General features: G+C 40.9%; 1 long non-coding RNA gene across 1 annotated transcript; it reads right to left on the reverse strand.

Moving 5' to 3' along the window:
* Nucleotides 1–278: 278 nt before the first annotated feature.
* On the reverse strand, nucleotides 279–16,806 carry LOC139042381 (uncharacterized). The gene is made up of 3 exons (XR_011499070.1): nucleotides 16,650–16,806; nucleotides 15,484–15,564; nucleotides 279–6,031 (listed from the first exon to the last, which is right to left on the reverse strand). It is a non-coding gene; the product is annotated as an uncharacterized lncRNA (long non-coding RNA).
* Between the last annotated feature and the right edge of the window lie 4,511 nt (nucleotides 16,807–21,317).

A 21,317-nucleotide genomic window follows, 5' to 3' on the forward strand; every position in this document is an offset into this window, starting at 1 on the left:
ATAAGATGGGAAAATGGATCCTGGAAAAGGAGACCATGAGAGAAGGCATTTGTCCTCGCATAACCTTCATGGAAGAAATACTCCCCCAGGGGCAGACTTGAAACAGTATGATTATAGCTTACTATCTATTGTTAAAAGATAATTTTTTTTAAAAAAGGAAAATCATGACTCATACAGATATTCAAGGAACACATGTCAAAATTTTTATTTAAGTCATTAAACAAAATGAGGGAACAATGCAGATGTCACAACCAGTTCAAAGGAGAAGCCGAAGAACAGCCACATTTTTAGATCAGGAATATTGAAATGAACTTGCAAATGGATGAAAAACTGCCTTCTCAACAGTAAGGAAGGATTCTCCCCCCCACCAGACAGAGTGCAGTTGCAGGTCCATAAAGAGAATCATTTGCATTGCCATCAGTTCTCTACACCTTACAATTCAAAGGCAATGAACGCTAGAATCAGAAAACCTGGAAGGGTGTGCCCCAAATAATGCATAGTTCTCCACTAGACATACCTAGTAATCTTTTCTGCTGATTCCAGATTTCCTTCCAGTCTCCTAACAGAAAAAGATTATTCCCAATCACAAAATGAAACTGGTCTCATAAGCCCTGGCCTCATTATTTATATAGGTGCAGCAAGAGTATTAATTTACCATATAGGTTTTCTTAAGTTTGCTTTGCTGGAAGTTTCCACATGAATTGTTAGATTGGACATCAAAAGCCTCTATTATTTGCTATTCTGAGGCTAAGAAGCCAAGCCCCCAAAATTCTCTCCATCAGATTTTACCTGCAGTAGCTATAAATTTTGGTGAATTTCTCTTTCCAAAATATCCCAAGTTTCCGGGCCTCCTGGGAAGTGTCTTTCCTTAGCGCTGGGACCCTGTAAGATGTACCAGGCCACCAGTCATCCCAGGAGGGCCTTCTAAGCAACCGTTCCAGAAAGTCAATCTTAGTTCCTTAAAAGTGTGGTCCCTAGCTGATTAAATGAGCATCATTCTCCAATGACATTGCAGGCAAGGCCTTGATTGCAGACCCAATTTTTCCAGTCATATCCCCAAAAACAAGTTATTTTACCACAACACAGTCTTATTGAATCTATGAAAATAGCTGTATTGCCATGAAAAGTAAGGATACTCAATAAGAGTTTACGTTTTAGGAGAAGGGGTGTCAGTGAGAAAAATATTTTCTAAATGTTTCATTTCAGTTTTCAAAAGCAGAGTCTACTAAATTGTTATGAGCTACAGACAGCTTGACAATAAAGAGAAAAGACTTCCTTTTTTATTTAGAAAATATTCCTTTTATTTAGAAAATAAAACAGTAAAATGGCATCAGCAATATGATGAACAAATAATTCCAGTAAAATTTCTTTCATCAGTTCATTCGGCCCTTTCTTGTTCCACTGGATCTCGGGTTAGCAATCTCATGCAGCCATCTGCTTCTCAAATAAAACAAGTTCTGGGGCCGGCCCGGTGGTGCAGCGGTTAAGTTCGCACGTTCCACTTCAGCGGCCCGGGGTTCACTGTTCAGATCCCGGGTAAGGACATGGCACCGCTTGTCAAGCCACGCTGTGGCAGGTGTCCCATGTATTAAGTAGAGGAAGATGGGCACGGATGTTAGCTCAGGGCCAGTCTTCCTCAGCAAAAAGAGGAGGATTGGCAGCAGATGTTAGCTCAGAGCTAATCTACCTCAGAAAAAAAAAGAGTTCTGGAAATTCTGACGAAAAAAACTATCTGTAGATGATAGTGACTTAAAATGACTGTGGTTAATTGATTACTGGTAACTTTTAAAAATGAAAGATCTGACGAGAGTTCATGACAAGAATAAGGCAACTGACAAGGAAATCTGGTTGTTGCTGTGTCAAGCAAAACAAGACAATAAAATCAACACAAGATATTGTCTTTAAGGATAATGATTCAGCCTATTTTCAAAGTCAGTTATACGTTACATCTGACATAAAAATGGTTGAACATAATTTTTTATAAGGGGAAAAAATCTTGAGCTATAATATATGATAATTGTGAGACATATATAAGTGTGTGTGGGTATAATATAGCAAAAATGAACCGGGCATATACTAACAATATCCAATAAAGATATTCAGTAAATCTAGAATCTGGCCAATTCATGTATTTTTATCCCCTATCAAAATCACTTGCCTAGAAGATGCTGGATTTAAATTGAAGTAACACGACTAAGCAAGCATTTTAAATAACAACCAAAATCACAAGTGATAATACCACACTGTTGCTGCCTAGTATCTTCAGGACTCTAATAAGTGGAAACGTGTCACAGAGGATGAGGGCACCAACAAATCTCTCGAAACTTCCCGGGTAGCATACAATTTCTGAAATACGTACATTAGTAACACTTTATTTATATAAATTTAACATAGAGGAGGCTGAGCTTCTCTTCTGATTTGATAATCCTTCCCATGCAATTCATCAATAGTAACATTTCAAATAAACCTAATTAGTTCTAGCACTTTCCCTTTTATAAGGCGAAGGAATAAATCTTTGTGATTTTCCAGGGAGCTTCTGGGAAATCTCAAAATACTTTGAGGTGCAAAAGATAACTTGAAGGTTTTATTTTAGTTTAGTTTTTCTGTTTAGGATATGATTTTGAGCAGACAATAATCAAAAAAGTTGTCCAGAGAGAGCTGGACACTCGATTGGACAGGATCATGGATGTCTGAGACTTAGTACCTGGTTACCCATTTAATCAAAGAGACAATAAAAAATAAGCGTAGATGAAGACATGATTGTCGAGAACCGTTAACTCTTTCATAAGTGAGGAATCTTAGTTTTCTTAAATGAGCAAGAATTTAATAGTCAGAATAAAGCATAGAAAATTACTTCGGTAAGACACAGAATCTTTGTTATTCAGGCAGATTAAACGCAGAAAGAATAACCCTCTACTGTAGATAAACGCAGTAAACCAAAGAAACATGGTGACCAAAATTGTGCAAACCTTCGCTAGGGTTTTAATCCATTTCATAGCTTTTCAGACTCAGGCACCATAAACAAACCAAGATGAATAAAATCTACTTTCCAAGTTTTGTCCTTCATTATGCTCTTTCAGTTTGGGGAGTAAACTGACACCTCAGGACAGATCTCAGAGGGTCTGTGAGGTCAGACCTAATTTCATAAGAATGTTAAGATGTTACTAACGTCCAACACATTCATCACTGCTAGCTTCAAATGAATCAGGAAATAAGAATTTTTAAATGCTGTCAGTTTTAATTTCTAGTATGGTAAGTAAAAGTAGCTATAACCTACAAAATCTAAAGCTCTTTGGGGGCTAGGTTTAAGAGCATAAGGGGGTCTGGAGACCGAAAGAAACAAAGCTGAGAACCACTACTTTAAGACAGAATTCTTTTCTTCGAAAAACAGAAGCATGTAAACAGTTGTATTTCTTTGTTACTAGTGCTCTTAATGTAGTCTCAAGTATTTGTACTAATTAAAACTTTAGTCAAAGTAACCAACGTCCATTTCACAGAGAAAATTGAAGGTGGATAATTGCAAACTGTCACACACGATCATTCAACTGCCACTCATATTCCATAATAACTTGCATAAGTGACAAAAATAAACACCTTCATTAACCTAGCCCAAATATATTGCGTCTCTGTAGCACACGAAAATGAAAGGAAAAACCGATAAACTTGAAATTATCCTTAGTAATCAATGCTTTAGCATTGTACCTTAGAAATGATCTTCACATCAAATGGTTATCCATTAGTTAACTCAATTAATATCATGCCCAGGTTTTAAGTCCTAAAGATCTTGGAAACCATCTTCAAGCTGACATACTACAAAATATAATTACTGTTGAAATAAATAGTTTATGGGAATTGTTCCATTTTGTTAAACACCAATTTGCATTTACATTTTTCATAATCTCAAACATTACATGGGAGTAATATTACATTATTTGATCATTAAAGCGGTATAAGTTTAGGAAAATACACCCAAGTATAGTTAAAAAAATGTTTGCTTGCATCATAACTGACACTGATGAATAAGGAAAGATATCACAGGGGTTTTCAAAAACAAAAATTACTAAACTAGTCTTGTCTGCTAAAATTTATCCTAATTATGTGAATTTCACTTACTAAAGTATTTCTGAGTTAGTCTCTCTAAGGATATTTTTCTTTTAAATATAGAACATTTAAGATAGGTGAAGTTCAATTTTCTTATATTCTGGGAATTTTAGGAATATTTAATTTACACAAGTGCATATTTATCTTTACAAAGCAATCAGAACAGAACTCCTTTAAGATACTTTCCAACCTAATTTATTAATATGCCTGGAGATATGATAACATTACATACTCGAACATTGAGAAGTAAAGACCTTTCTGAATTACAGACAAATAGACATAAAGACACATAGAAAGCCTGGAGCTTCAAGCCTGCAATTTCAGCCACAGATCAAGAGAAAGCACAGAACACAAAAAACTCACCCGTTTGATTATCGAGGACCTGCTCTCCTTCCCAGGGAGCACAAAATTTTAATTTGAGTGGAGCTCAAAATAGATAAACAAGTAATAAAGACTAGCAAGCGAGATTGACATCTCCCACCCAACAGTCTAGATCCTTCTACACCATTAACCCATATACAGAAGTCACCAAATGGTCTGACCACAAAACTGCATTCCCAACCATTGTGTTCATCAATGGGAGATAACTTATTGGCCATAGACAATCCAAAAGCAAAAGCAAAACACAAAATTAGCAGAAAGAAAATTAAAATTGGAAAAGCAGAGAGTCAGCAAAGTACTACTGCCATTCAATTCACCAGATTCAGACTGAGAGCTAAGAAAAGATGGGCACAGGCTTAAGAGCCCACGAAACTTCACCACTTTGGCAATGAAGTTTATTCAGCTCTGTCAGGTGAATCCACTGGGCATCTGGAAGGATCTCCCAAACTGTTAAAATATAATTTTCAAACAAAGGTAAGATCATGACTCATACAAATATAACATGAACAAGTGTCAAAGATTTTATTTAACTTATTAAATGAGGGAACTGGGCAGATGTTACAACTGATTCAAAGGGGGATCCAAAGAACAGTCCTCTTTACAAATCAGGAATATCGAAATGAACTTGCAAATGGATACAAAAATGGCTTTTCCACGGTAGTGATGGCGGTGTTGGTGGTTGGGGATATTGTTTCCCCTGGATGGAATTCATTTGCATGTTCATAGACAAGAATCATTTGTATTACCCTTGGGTTTCCACAACTTACAGAGCTATAAAGTAGCTCAAAGGCAAAGAAAGGCTAGAATCAGACAACTCAGATCGGTATGCTCTAAACAATGCATAATTTCTCACTGGAGACACCCAGTAATCTTTTTTGTTTATTCCAAATTTCCTTACACTATGAATACAGGCAGACTCTGCCTGCCTTTAAGAAGTGGAATATTTCCACCAAAAGAATCCCTTCAAATTTTCAGCTTCTCAACTGCCATTAAAGGAGGAGACTGAATTCAACATTTATTTACACCTACTATGTACAATGTAACATGCTAGGCTATGTTTCAAGCACTCAAAAACGGGTAAGCCATGGAACTATCACAGTTGTGCTCAATAAGACCATGCTTCATTTGTCGCAGAAAGGCTTGTTATCAGTCATCTATTGCTGTGTGACAAACTGCCCAAATGTGGGTTAAACAATAAACATTTACTTAGCTCACAAATCCATGGGTTGGTTGAGAGTTTCTTCTGGTTGGGATTGGGCTCAAGAGACTGCAGCTGGAACTGCTCCTGCGTCTGCTGTCACTTGGTAGGAGTGAAGACTGACTTGTCTGGGATGATTCTCCTCCATGCGGCCTCTCATCCTTCAACAGGCAAATCTGGGCTTGTTCACATGATGTCAATGGTAGGGTACCAGGAGTGTGAGCAGAGGCACACAAGACCTCTGAAGGGACGGTTGCTTCTCTCGCATTCTATTGGCCAAGGTAAGTGACAAGGCCATTCCAGATTTAAGAGGTGGAGGAATAAACTCTACCTCTTCACGTGAAGATCACACTGCCAGAACATGGATACAGGAGGGAAAATCAGTTAATTAATGCAATTCATCTACCGCAGGCGCTTAACTTGTGCAAGTTCACTCTCTGGGGCAAGAGGGAGCCATGACATAAATACCTGCCTCACAAAGCAGACTCTGACGGATACGTCCCTAGGGGCCGGTACACCAATATGCGATGGCAGAAAAGGCGAAGGCTGAGTTGAGAGTATCTGGGAAAGCTTGACAAGGGTGCGATTGGAGCTAAGTTTTGAAGGATAGGCAGAAATTTCCTTCAAGGCACGCGGCAAGGGAAGTTGAAGATGGCTGGGGGAGCCTGACAGCACCAGTACTTGAAGTAGGAAAGCTGTACTTTATATGCACTTTTTATAGCTCCAGTCATGGCAGCATCCACAGAGAAGCGGTGTGGGGTGGGTAACAAATTGGGGTTCAAATCTTGGTTTTCCCACTTAAAGGGCAAGTCATTTTCCCCTCTCTCTGAATTTTCTTCCTTTCTTCATTCTATAACCCCTATTCTGATGTGACTACATACATTTTTTTAAAAAGAAAGAAAAAAAAAACCTAGAGTAGGGCCTTGTAAACAAAATTAAACCTCAAATGAGAAACTGAAATGCAATGTGTCCAATCAACAAGGAGATAATATTAACCTCAATTCTCTATAAATTAATAAAAAGATTAGAAACAATAGGAAAGAAACATTCGCAAATAAGGTGAACAAGCAATTCTATGAAGAAGAAATATGAGTCAGTAAAAAACACGTAAAAAGATGCTCCACGTCTCACAACCTATTGGGAAAACTCAAACTAAATAATACCGAGATACCTTTTTTCTTTAAAGTTGGCAAAGATTTAACGATTGATATGATCTAGAGATGGAAAGAGAGTGGGCAAATGGAACCTGTATATATTGTTGCATTGGGTCTGCATTGGAACGATCTCCTTGGAGGGCTAGTTGGCAGACTGAATCAAAAAGTTAAATTATATTCTGATCCAAAGCATTTTGTCTTGCCAAAATGCTTGTATGAGCTCAAACACAGACACATGCACACAGGCACACATGCACATGCATACACGTGAGTACATGTGTGTATGCGTATATGTATTTGTGTATATATGCACATATGTATATATATCCATCCTCCAGTATATTAATTCAGCATTGTTTATAAAAGGAAAACCTGGAGGCATCCTAAATGTCCCTAATTAAACCAAATTTCTACATATCGACATGAAAGATATCCACAATATATTATTGAAGAGAAAAAAAGAAAGTTGCAAAAAAATACATAGTATCATATGTACATCATAGTATGATATGTATGCTATGTAAAAAAATTTTATGTCCTGTTTCCTTCAAAGGTTATGATGCTAAAATGAGATAATAGATATTAAAGTGCTTTGCAAACTGTAAAGTGCTTTAACTAATGTTAAGGCATATCTGAATTCAGCTTTAAAAACTTTTTAAAACATACTAATTTATTTCGAAGCTCTATGGCTTGCATTTACGATGCACATTTGAATTTCTCAAGGAAATGATGTAATAGGAGTCTTGGCAAATGATTTTGGGTGCAGCAGAAATGAAAAAAAAAATGGCCCCAACTCTACCTATTTAATCTTTCCTTAGGAGACACATTAACCAGCAGAGACAATATTTGCTACTCCCTCTCAGCCCTTCTCTTCCAAGAACAGTTAAACTAGATAACAAACTAATAAAAAATAATTTGGAATCTAGGGCATGATTATGGCCGGGAAAGATGCTGATGATCATTTCATGTGATCGAGAAAAACCTAAAATAGAGGGTTCTTCAATTACCATAATTTCTACTGTCATTGCAATTTCTGTACATAAAAGCATTTGGTCTGAGGCACAACAGATTTATCTGTAAATTACACAATAAAGGATGGGGAATGGACTTTCCTTTCAAAGAACAAACAGAATCAGTCATTTATGGGCACATCTTCATCTTAAGCGACACGTGAGTGCAACCAAACACAGACTCCATTATTGCACAAAGTTCTAAAGACTGTCACCCAACCCCACCCCCACCCTTCTCCCAAGTTTAATTAAACCAGTATCACACTGAGACTGGAAGGAAAACACAATGATACAACAATAAACAAACATTAATCATGATCATTACATACATTTTATTACATGAAATAAATAATACTGTAGAGCTTTCACCAGCCGATAAAGCTCTTCCTCTTGGATAACATCCTAGGCAATTGAGGGGTAAAATCATACTAATAATGATAATAATAATTAGTATGGAAAGGAAAAAAGGGGCTTATCATCATGTAAGCAGAAATTGTATCCTCCTTCATTTATATTAATCTCATATTTGCTCATTTGTGGTTTCTTCTCTCTGAGATAAATGAAAAGCTATTTCTTATTTGTAGCCTAGCTTTGGTGACGTAATCCAACTCTAACTGCCCCAGGGCAAGGAGAGCCATGGACGATTCAGTCAATAGGCAATCCACACTTACGGGATTCCACCAGGAAACAGGGCAGGAGGTTTGGAGCCCTCAGGCTGCACAGGAACGGAACTGAGAGGAAGAGGGAAGACGTCTATCAAGACTCAAGGCAAGGGATTTATCCTCGCTTGAGAAAAGACCAGGCCCCCAGTCTTACTCTGTTCAAGTTATCTTCTGAGCTGAATTGAAGCTCTATCTCCCTGGTTTGTGTGTGAAGCAGGAATGAGCCCCCATGGGGGAACTCTCTTTTGTTTTTCTTTCCAGGGGGCTTCCTGACATTCTTTAGGATAAAGACCATGTTGGGAATGCCCACTAAACATATAACACGGATGTCCAGCCCTATTGTCCCATCTCCATGTGGGAATGACAAGAAATAGGTCCTCTCCTGCAGAGATGCCCATTCAGGGCCACTTCACCAGCCAGACTGGAGTCCCACTTGGTGGCCTTACTAATTGTCCAACCCTGAGGTGTTGTGTTGTGGGCTGCCCATGACACTGTCTTAGGGAGTCTATTTTAGTGCACAGAAAGATCCAACTTGCCGCTGCAGGCTCCACGATGTGGAAACAGAATATTAGCTGGGAGAGAGAGCTTTTGTCCTTTCTCAACTTCTAGACATGTAATTGCCCAGAAGGGTGACGGAAGATTTCACTTGAGTTTTCTAATGGGAATTCCAGAGGAGGAATCCTCTTGTCTCCTTTTTCGAAAGAATGAGAAAGGTATCACTATGGGAGATCTACTTTTAAATACCTTTCAAAAAGTTTTCTCTGACTGTTCCACATCCTAACTCCTGTTCTTGCTTGAAAGAACCAGTCTTAAAAGCTTACACTTCAGGAGTGGGCCCTGCTTCTAGGTTTGGAATGGGAGCTGTTGAGCAATGGGCAGGAGTAAAGTCTCCTCTGGACTTGAGGCTGTGGCCTCCTGTCTGGTCTCCTTGGAGCTGGTTGGGTTGGCTGTCAACCCAGTTAGGAAACAGGAGAAGCAGGCTCAACTAGGGTATTGCCATTCCACAGGCCAAGACACCTCTCCCTCCTCCATGAGGCCTGGGTGAGGAAACTCGGGAGCCACTGCTGCTGCCCATGGGGCTGGCGTTTGACACCCAGGGACAGAAGACACCCAAGTGTGACTGGGCTTCCCTTCTCCTGGCATCTGGAGCATCAGGCCCTTTCTCCTGGAGATTAATCAGAGTGTGGCCAGTTAGGAGGAGGCCACGAGGGTTCTCAGCCCTCCCCTACACAGATGCCTTGGGACAAATAACAGGAGGAGGAATAGGTGAGTGGCTGCACTGCAAAGCTGACTCCCTACCCGAGTCCCTCAGGGAATGTCGCCTCACCCTCTGCCGATGAATTTCTAGGGCTGCCTCTATCATAAATAGTCTGATTAAAATGTAAATTTAGCCAACCTATCAGCTTCCCATTAAGGGAACTCTTTAAAAACGCCGTTAATCAGCTGAAAGATATGTAGTGAAATACCACTCATCAATTGTAACTGCTTATGACAGTTAACAAAGCTTTATATTTGCCCCAAACATGTGCTGATCTATCCATTATGCCAAGGTTCTCTCTCACGCTAATTGTACATTTTCTTCTCTAATGCATTTTTGCTGTTATCTCATAGGCTAATGAAAGCCAGGAAATCAATAAATATAAATTATACATGCAAAGAAGGGCTGCTGCGAACATAAAGTTTCTAATTAATTGCACTTGATTAATTTATATCCTTTAATTATCTTGCTAAGCCACAAACAACATAAATATCTTTGCAATCTGGTTATTGCTATGTCAGTCATAAAAAAGCAGACACAGTAAATCTATGGAATCTAGCAAACTGCACTGCCAGAAAACATGGAATGGCATAACCCATAAATATTATCGGACTTACTCAAGACACCGATGAATAATTTCAGTGTGACAAATTAACACTAAATATGTTGTATGGTTATTTGACTAAGGTTATAGTGATGTTATAGCTTTAAATGGTGTATATGGAGTAAGCAAAAATGTGGATTTTACTGCTAGGCTTATAAAAGTCTGCTGGAGCCGTGGAGGAGTGGTGTGCGGAAGGACCCATATGCAAAATATCCAGTGTAATTTTGTAAATGGAAATACTTTCCGCTGGCCAACTTGAAAGACAAGCTGTTAATTATTTTGTTTCTTAGTTTCCCTTTGATAAGCTTGATCAACAAAAAATAATCCCACCTCTTCTGCAAGGGAAAAATGAAATGCACATTTGAAGTAGGAATTTAAATCCAGGAACTTGACACCAATTTGGGAAGAAAGCTGAATGTTGCATGCTGCCATTGTCTTAAGAGATGCAACTTTTACTTGGAAAGTGATTTCTTTTTATCCACCACCCCCCCACCTCTAATTTTATCTGACTCTGCTAAGGCAGCCATCTGTCACTGATCGGAAATCTAATCGCCTCTGTCCACCAAGCTTGCTCTTTGTCCTAGGCCACTGCATATTACCAAGCATCTATATCTCCAACTTTCATAAATGTGTAAAAAGAAACTGTATCTGTCCTCAGCTACACTCAGACAAAGACCATCTGTCAGCAACTGTAGCTATTCTTTTAAAAAGAAAGCATGCGAGGGGATTTGCCCTTTACCAAGTAAACCCACTTAACCCTTCCAATAAGATTAACTGTTATTTGTTTCCATTAAATAAAAATGACCATGCTAATATACATTTAATAGTTCTGTAACAGTTGCAGAAAGATTAGCTCTCCTGTGGATATCTTTTGTAGATAAAACATAGATGCATATAAATACAGGAATTATGACGGCAATAAGATAACCTATAAGGCATAAGGATGTTTTCACTTCCTTCCTCCAGGCTGGGGCTGTGGAATAGAAGCCAACATAAAACAGAGAAGACAGAAAGTACCTACTCTCCCCGGTCTTCAATTTTACAGTAAATAGCACTTCTAGATATAACATATGGCTGAATACATATAATTAATAAGATTCAGAGGCCAGCCTCTGACTTCTGCCCTCTTATCACTGCACGTTCTTGTAGACAGTTTTACAGCATTAGACTACACACTTCTAAAGTCTATATGGATGCTATACAGATACATGCTCTCTAAGCGTCACTGTAATTATGGGAAATCTGTTGGTGGGGGGAAGGAACTGCCGTTTAGTGACTAATGTATAACCACAGTAACGTTTTGGGATCTCTGTCTCCTATTTTCATCCTAAAGATTGCTGAAGCTGTTTGGCTTAGCATTTCAGAAGTGAAATAAATAATGCATTTGCTTCAATAGAAAAGCCAGGCGAATTTTTCAAATGTTTATCTCTTCTTTATATGTTTATGGACCGATTACTCAAGAATAACTGTGTTTTTGATGTCTCGTTCTCAAAGTTGGAAGGCCAAGTTCTGCCCATGGGGCAGCTGAAGTATATATATATTTTAACATAGGCTCAATTTACCACCAGGTCCCGTAGCCTTCGTTGTCCCTTCTTGTGCCCAGAAGTCCCTGTTTTCCATGTGGGGACTTGACAGGCTGACAGGATGGGGAGTTTGGCAGATGAGACAGTGGGCGGGAAGCGGGGCACAGGGCAGACTCCACTCTCCCGCCTTGGTCTGGCGTTCCTCCACTATCAGTGTTTCCTGAGGATCGAGACACACTTGTTTCTGGAAGGTGGTGGGGGCGGGCGGGGAGTGGGAAACTACCAGGCAGATGAAATGGCTTTGTTTTTGCCTCCCACTGTGCTTCTAGGTTTTCTCCCTTGAAACATTTGACACAGTCGTGCCTACTCAGTTTCACGGAAACATCCGATCCAAAGATTCCCCAACCCAAATCAATACACCTGGCATTTGGGAATGCTTGTCTGCCTCCCTCCTCTCCCGAAGCTGGGACCATAACTCGCCACGGCTGTTTTCTCTTCCCCAAAATGCTCAGGTGTGGGCTGCAGACCCCTAGCCTGCTCTCAGCTGGATGGAGACCTCTGCACGGGGCGAGCCCCTGGGCCGCAGGGCTTCCTTTCCCCTGGGCGTCTCAGCTCCAGCTCCCAGACGTCCGCTTCACACCCAACAGGTAGCTAAGGTGCCTGGTGCCGCCTCAGGCGGAGGGGAGGCGTCATGTGCTGTGTTCCATGGGCATGTCGCAGCCGCTAAGGAGACAGGTAAATCTCTGATGCTGCAATCGGATTGGTGACGAAGATCCACTCCTGATGCAACTCGCCTGCCTCCCGGCTTCTCGGAGGTAACGAAAAAGCCCCGCGGCGAATGCAGGCCCGTGACAAGTATGGCTCCTGCACGGTGCCCTGGCCGAGGGGTGGAAAAATACCGGTGCGGCCGGCGGGCAGGAAGTATGTATCTCCCACTGGAGTTCACTAGATTTGTCATTTTCGATTTAATGCACCTAGGTAGCAAGCCGACTCACTAGGTTTGACTGCAATTACCTTATCTTTCCTATTTTTAGTGACAGGACCAGATTATTTTAAGTGCATTTTATAGAAAACCCTTCTTTACTGAAGTATAAAGACTGTAATAAAGACAATACAATGTTTTGAAACTGTTTTAAATCCTTCACTCAGCGTTGCTTCTACAGATTTAACATGTAGGGGTTCTAATCTTACTGCTACTAATTAGAGCTTTAGTGTAATTGTGCCAACAGGGTGCTTGGCATAATAATTACTATTGAGAGATTCTGGTGGCGCAGTTACATGCCTACATAATGCAGATATGTCTAGGATTACAGTGCAGTCACCTTTGTATGTTGACTCAAGTTGGATTTTAACCAAGTAAGGGGTTATTTTGCCTTTATAATAAAGCTTAAAAGGCATATACATATGTATGATTTAGGTATCCATTTTTCCTCTTTGAGTCTTTTGAATATTAATTAGCAGGAACCTCAGAAGGCAACAGGGACACATTTTGTTTCAAATATCTCACAATTTGGGGCAATTCACTCTGTGAGTAGGATTGTCCATGCTTGTGCGGCAAAGAGTCTATTTTGATGTCATGGCGCACTGCTCCCCGATTACTCCCAGGGTGAGGGTCTCTCTCAGGAGAAATCCTGCCTTGTTGTGACAAGCAGAGAAAGGAAATGGGGGCCCTGGGAGCTGAATTGTATGAGATTCGTGTCTAGTTTACAAGAGGAATCTCTGACAGCATTTTTTCAATAATTTTCGAGCACTTGAATCTTAGAAAATGTAAGCCTAAATTGGGGAAATCTATTTCTACCCCAGACTAGGAAGTTTCGGTTACAATTATGCTCGTTCCTTATTGTTTACTGTAAAGGGCACATCTGGAAAGACCTATGGAGGTGTTCCATGCGGGAGGGGGAGAGGTGTGTGTGCCATGTGTGGGGAGCATGATTATGTCTACCAGTCCTCCTCCACTTGGGACAGACCCTGAAATTGGGCAGGTGGCCTCGAAGGCTCTGTCAGGTTTATCAGGCAACTAGCAGGGGCCACACTGGTTCGTTTCACTTTTAGTGGTGCCTGAGCACAGTGAGCTCTTGGTGATGCTCCAGGCCGGCGTGGGTCTTCCTGCCACTGACATAGGGGCACAGGAGTGCACAGAGGCCCAGTGCACTGGTACTGGTACTGAACATTCTTATGCAGAAACACAGGCATACTTTTTATTTATTTTTGGTTTGGGCACACGTGAAAGAGTTTCTCCAAAACTGATTTCACAGAGCAATAAGTGACCTAAGAGGGTGTCACTAGCCATCTAAAGTGCACTACAGAGGTTTTTGAATGTAATAAATACATTGGAAAGGTAGCATGCAATGGCCCAGAGCCGGAACCACAGCTCCATTTAGCTCTGACAGCCTTGTTTTTACTGCCCCTTAGTGCCTCACTTTTAAAGTGACAGGAAACCAATTTCTGATTACAAATCCATGGGTTAGGATGTCACCTCTGGATAGTGAATTCAGCCGTAAACCCAAGGAGCCATCCATGATGCTGGGAAATTGGGGGTCAGGGTTTGAAGGCGGTTATTTTATACACCGTGAATGGAAATACCTTTGTTGATACAGCACTTTATAACTCCATCTCTGTGGGAATACCCGGGTAGCTCCAGCCCCCAGCTCATCTCTCCTTACGGGCCCAGGGGTGAGCAGGGTGGGTTTGCCACGTGCACCAAATGTGACAGTAAAATTCTCATCTTACCGTGGAGGCTGCAGCCCCTCCCAGGCTGATGAACGACAGGATCCCTTCCTCCCCAGACCACAGCGGCTTCGCCACATCATGTTAACCAAAACTGTATATGCTCCTGTCATGCAGGATACCTTTTGATGAGGCCCCTTTTTTCTTTAAGCTTTTAAGATAATCTTAGAGAAATCATCAAGCTATAAAAAGAAATCAATAAAAACAGAAAAGGTTCCCATCACCCCGAAAAAAATCCATAACTTTTGCATTTTAATAGAGACGCTACAGGAGCAGACCCGTCATTTTCTTTCTGATGTGCCCCTTTGATTTTGCTGGTATCTCACAGGGCTCTTGACTTCCTTGAGAAAGGGATTATTGAATTGTGTGTCTCCCTCAGATGTACTTGATCACTCAAGTATCTGTACTTAAGAACGTTCGAGTCTGCTCAGCTGCTGCATCTCTGGAGCTCATGGGGCTTGTCATCGTAATATTAATTGGGTTTTGTGCAGGAATCTCAAGTCCCACATTGAGTGGCTTTCAAGAGAGAAGATTATGCCCAAAGCCAGATACAAAGACAAACATATTTAGCACAACAATTATGATAATTGCAGAAACATTCTGTCCTGAAATAAGCAGATTTGATTAAGGGCTCTTCTACATTATCAAATATTAATCTGATGTCTTCGGTCTAACCTGGTTGGAACATTAAGAGGCTTCTTATGGTTTTATGTAGTAACAGATTGGTAGAAACTGAACACATAGAGCCTAATAGTATGAGACAGCCAAGCCAGGGTAGTAAAAGGATTTTTGCTGAATGTAATCCATTTAGATTAAAAATAGACACAGATAGGATCATAACCCTGAAATCAAAATTAAAACATACCCTGCCAAGGAGACATTTTGGATAATTCCAACCACATGGTAATCCCGAGACATTGTGGAAAAGAATTATTAGTGCTCATTTCTGTTAAAAAAAAAAAAAAAAGAGGTCAATATCTTTATGGTAAATCATCACAATAATGTACAGTCATATGAAACTTTCCAGACTTTCTTGATACCCACACAAACTGGTTGGTAATAGAAGCAGTAATATTCTTGCTAGAGAGTTAATTTTATTTGTAACTTTCAGCTGCTTTCAACTTAATTGCACAATTTCCTCAATTATTAAAGTTCATTCTGCATACTTAAGTTCATTAGCCATCGTCAAATGGGCAAATTACTTTGCAATTTTAATATTTGTTGGACAAAGCCGCATTAATAGATTCACTCTCCACACACAGTTTCTCAGTTTTTGCTACAGTACTCACTGATAATTGTAACCCTCCACATCAGGAGCCGGGAATTGTATTATTTTTTTTCTCTTTTTGTGAATCTCTCTTAAACGTTAGCGACTTTAACCCCACAGGTAGACTTTTTTGTTTGTGTCCTTTGGAGGGAGGGAATTGGGAAGGGTAGCAGTACGAACGGCAGTGTTGGAGTCTTGCATAACACGTATGAAAAAGTACACACGATGGCGAAATTCCTCAACATGCCTATGCAATTTGCATAAACATGTTATAGTCATATACCAGTGATACAAGCCTATAAAAACACAATATGGGCCTCTGAATAATCAATAGATCAGATTTTCAATCGGGTTCTATGCTATAAAAGTTGTTGAGTCATTATGCTGTACATAGTATGATTCTGTACATTAGACTATATATAATATATGTATATTTTAATTTTTTAATAGAGTAATACATTCCATGTTTTAACTGCTGGCAGTAGCAAGGCAATCGCCGTCTCCCTCTCTCCCTCTCTTTCACACACACACACACACACAAGCACACACCACGGAGCTATTTAATGCATGTATATATAGACTATATTTAAACACATACATGCCCTTGTAACAAAAATGCCACTTTCTACTTGTTTTGCCCCTTGCGGTTGTGAAGCTCCTTCGCCCCCCACCATCTCATTTGATTAATGATATGCCCTTGCTTCCCCATGTAGCTGCACAATTTTCCCCACCATTCTCCAGGGAAGGCAATTCCTGAAATTTACCAGTAATGCCGTATGAAAACAAGCTGGCCCCAACTCGCGTGGTGTCTGTCTGTCCTTGTGCACAGAGTCACTCCAAGACGTCTCGGTGCAGATACCTCCAGACCTCGAGGAAAGTGACGCTGCCACACATGGTTTATCTCCCCAGTAATTAGGCTTGTGTTTCTGCTTTATTAACTCAGATTCAACAGCGCCCTACCCTCTGTCACCAGGGGGACTAATAGATGATAGTTCACTCTGATTTGGAAACTGTACAAATTAAATGACAAGTGAGGGGAAGTGAAGTTAAGGCAAATTGTGTGGAGATAAGGCAGTCAGTCATTTACACCCTAGGTTTTTTAACGTTAAGCAGGGGGCTTTAGATTTTACATCTGCAGATGCAAAACGGCTAAAATAAATAAGCCCAGTTTTCTTGGTGTTTGTGCAACCTCAGTGATAGGTGAATTCTTGAATGATGTTAGGAAGAATTGACTGGGAATGTATAAAACCCAGGGAACCCTTCCTTCCCCTGAAGCCCCACGTGTGGTGTCATTGCCTTCCCTGAGAAGCACTTTCCTCTCTGAAATGTGCATGTGAATCCATGTGTTTATTTTCCCAGGAGCATTTCAACAGGTCTCTATCTTCATCACCTCTGGGGCAGATTTGCTTTTACGTTTTTTATACTCCTGTCCTGTCTTTCTAGGAAAAACATTCATACACCTTATGTAAGATTAAAATTACCCAAGGAAAGAAAATAAAATTGAATGATGGGGGGAAAAAAAAAAAAAAGGCCGTCCAGCCAGACTGATTTCCATCATCTGCTACGGGAGCTGGAACGATTTGTTTAGCAATGTGATTTAACGAGAAGTGCTAGCTCTGAGTGTGGAGCTGCTGTGGGGTTTGAGAAGGCTGATGAGATGTGATTATCTCCATGCAGAAATATCAGGGTGGTTAAAAGATAATTTGAAATGAGGTTAAAAATGAAGCGACACTAAGCTTCTCTCCCTTGTGTCAAAACAATCGCATCTTTTCTTTTCTTTTCATTTCTTTCCCTTTCATTTTGATGACACTTGCTCATATTGGAGGTGGAGACATTCTTCATAGCAAACTGTAATTCTTGACTAATTTTAAATTTCATGTGGCTCTGTTTGAAAGACAGCTCTAAATTTGATCCAAAATCAGCTTCTGGATATTATGGATAGAATTTGTAATGTTTGTAATATTTGGTAAGCCTTAACTATTGCTATTAGTCAGAGAACTAAAGTTTCATTTCACTATGTTAACAACATTCATGGCATAAACAGCGTATGTTGACATAATAAATGACATTTGGTTAGAAAAATGTCTTTGAACTTTAGCTTAAAACATGAAAACAGGCGGAAAAAACAGCATCAGATGTTAAAAACCATATGTTAGTAAATGAATACACCTCGTCATATTATTTAATCACCTTAAACACAAACACTGTTTTGAATGGTAAAGTTTCAAAGTCTGAGAATATTTCTTACTTTAAAAGAATGTATTTCAGTACTAGATATATTTATTCCTCATCTAAGAAAAAGAAATCCACATTGCCATAGTTCTTGATTTATGAAATAAAACAGTAAAATGGGTTAGGGAAAGAAAACATGCCTGTGTATCTAAAGAGCAATAATAATTGGGTCACTTGCTGAAAACTTTTGAAAAAGTCTGAAACAAGCTTCCCAAACCTATTCTTTTGTGTGAAGGATGCTTGGAACGTTCCACCAGTTTCAAAAAGTTTAGTCACCATTTTAAGAGAAACTCGAAGTTACGCTGCACACGGCAGACAGCTGGGCGGTCACTCTGCAGGGCTGCAACACACAGTCCGATGCAAGGAAGAAAATGCTTGGAAATTCTAAAAAGCTATGTTCCTGTGCACACATAAGACAAAACCTCCTCAAAGCTCCATTCCACCGCTGCCTTATCAACTGCTTAGGAACCAATTCTGCGGGATGCACGCCCCCTAAACCCTCTGGTTCCACCATCTCCTCCTCGTCTGCACTGCTGGCCATGTTTACGCTGATGCGAGGAGATGACAATTAGTCATATTTATCCGTTCTGGGTCCATCTAATCCCCACTGTTTTTACTCATGTCAAATCCGTTATCCCAAACAAAGCTGCATACGTCTTGTTGGAGATGCACACAGATTTGCTTTGTTTACTTTGAGAAGACGGATTTTATGGCAAGATTAAATACATACTGAGCCCTAACTAATGGGGCCACTTGGCACCGTGGAGCAATCGCACTGGCAATTCATACCATCCTTAATCCATTGTTGTTTAACTTTGTCCTGAAAACCCATGGCTTTCTGGCTGTGCCCTCAAGACCAACAGCCCTGGGTTTCCAGCACATCTCCCAAATTTTCTCCACAGTCACACGTTTATGATTGTTGCAGCAAAGCGTTTCCAGCAATCATATAATGCAAGCCCCCTCCTCGCACTCCCAGTAGCCAGAGATTCTTTTTCCACCCAAGCCTTGCCACTTTCATGCTTTTCTTTTGAGCTGGTAACAAGAAACCCCCACCCCCTCTCCTTTATTTAGAAAGAGAAATCTTAGGTGCTCTGTTTACTTACATTTTCCAGCACTTCTTTGTCTTCCAAACCATTCTAGCTCTTAATATGGAAGTTTTATGGGTTATTTATCAGAAAAGGCAGACCTTTGCTAGTTGGCATGAGCAGTTAGGATGGGTTTACGTGTGCTTGGAAACCCCTGATTTCACCCGAAAAAGCAATACAGTATATGGCATATGTTAACATCTAGAGCCTGAAAACTCAGCCAGTAAGAGTCGCGCAGACTAAAGGAAATCACTACTTAATTCCACAAACATTTGTTTCGGTCCAGGAATGGCACTAGAAACTTTGAGCGGTCTGCCTGCTCGCTCCAGCGCCGGCCCGGCGCACAAGGGTCCATAACGTGCGGCACAGCGCCATCTGCTGGCCGGCCCGGCCGCCCAGACCGTCCTCCAAGGCCGGGGTGGCTCTGAAACCCGCCAGAGTCGGTGTCCCGACCTGGGTCCCCTGGGGCTTCCTGTTGCTGGGGAGTGTTGACTGCACTGGAGAGGAAAGAGAGAGGCAGATTGTACTGGAGAGAAAAAGCAGTGCTAGAGAAACAGTTTCCAAAGACCTATTTAACATGTAAACGGAGGAAGATTAATACCTCTGGAGCAGTCCCCAGATGTCTTGCCAAGGGCACAGGTTTTCAGCGTTAAAGGTGAAGCTGAGTTTATTTGCATCCAAAACAAAGAGCTGTTTTTCCTCCTTTCTTTCTGTCTATAAAACACTGTATCCTAACCATATTGTCTTCGCACCCAGGCAGTGGTGCTTCCTTAGGGAGGTGAGGTAGAACTCACGGAAGCTGGCTGGGTGTCCAGGTCCATTCATTTCCTGTCTGTGTGCTTGTGTGTGTGTGTGTGTGTGTGTGTGTTGGTGTGCATGAGTGCACGTGTATTCAGAAGTGCTTCTGGAGACACTGGGGCTCTGTTGGCCCACCCATTGCAGGAATCAGTGGAGGGACCACCCCTCTCAAGGGCAGAATGTGAGGACTGTGGAAATGCAATCAACACACTTCTGCATGTTTCCACACCGCCTTGAATGGGACAGCAGACTCCAGGAAATGCATCTTTGATAAATTGCAAAAGACCCAAACTAAATGGACCAAAGAAGTGAGCATTATTCTTAAGGGAGGGACCTTAAGAATAACACAGTATAAAGCATCAGCTGCAATTGTTTTTTAAGGTTGTGTTGGAAATCTTATTTTCACCCCACCTCCAACTACCAGGCTTTTTGCCAACTGCAGTGTCCATCCTGCAACACTGACTTCCAGCATCTGCCTTCCTTTCCTCTGTCTTGCACTGTACCCTGCTCTGCTCCACACACACAGGTTGCAGTGGGTGCCATCTCTACTTCACCTACGGAGAAAGAGGAGCCCCAGAACCATTCCCGGCCTCCACTAAAGGCTGGTTTGTTTAGGCCCGTGTGGTGGGGATTCTCTGGTTCTCCGTGCCTGATGGCAGGGAGCAAGGATTAGCTATAAGTGCCTCTGCGTACAGAAAGGACTGGAGATGATCTGTCCTCACCTGGCTCCCTCTGGGGCATCCGGCACAACACTGCCTACCAATAAGACAGTTTGTGGGACAGAGCTCCCTGGGCCCTCAAGAGGGCTAGCTCTCAGGGCAGCCATGGGAGGGGCCTGGATGGGGAAAGGCTGCTGTTCCCTCAGGGGCTGCCTGTCAGCCTGAGCAGAGTTTCTAAAACAGTGTTCCTCTAGATGCTGTGAACATCGTTTTGGAGACGGGAAATCTGCTGGTGAGTGTTTTCAGGGGATGGCTTCTCTCGCTCGCTCGCTCGCTCCTGAGCACGCACACTCTTTTAGAAACAAATACAAGTCAGATACATTCATTACAGAATTTGAATTTAGGGCTAAAGAATTTTAGAGATAGGGTTGCCAGATACAATACAGGTTATTCAGTGACATTTGAAGTTCATAAAAACAATGAATAGATTTTAGTATAATGTCCCAAATATTGCATGGGATATACTTACGCTAAAAAATATTCATTGTTCATCTGACATTCAAATTTAACTAGATGCCTGTGCTTTGTTTTTGTTTTTGTTTTTACTAAATCTGGCCACCTATTAGACACTCTCCAGTACAAATCCTTAGACAGGAAA

The sequence above is a fragment of the Equus asinus genome, chromosome 28 (genome assembly GCF_041296235.1).
Source record: "Equus asinus isolate D_3611 breed Donkey chromosome 28, EquAss-T2T_v2, whole genome shotgun sequence".
In the NCBI taxonomy this organism is placed as follows: Eukaryota; Metazoa; Chordata; class Mammalia; order Perissodactyla; family Equidae; genus Equus; species Equus asinus.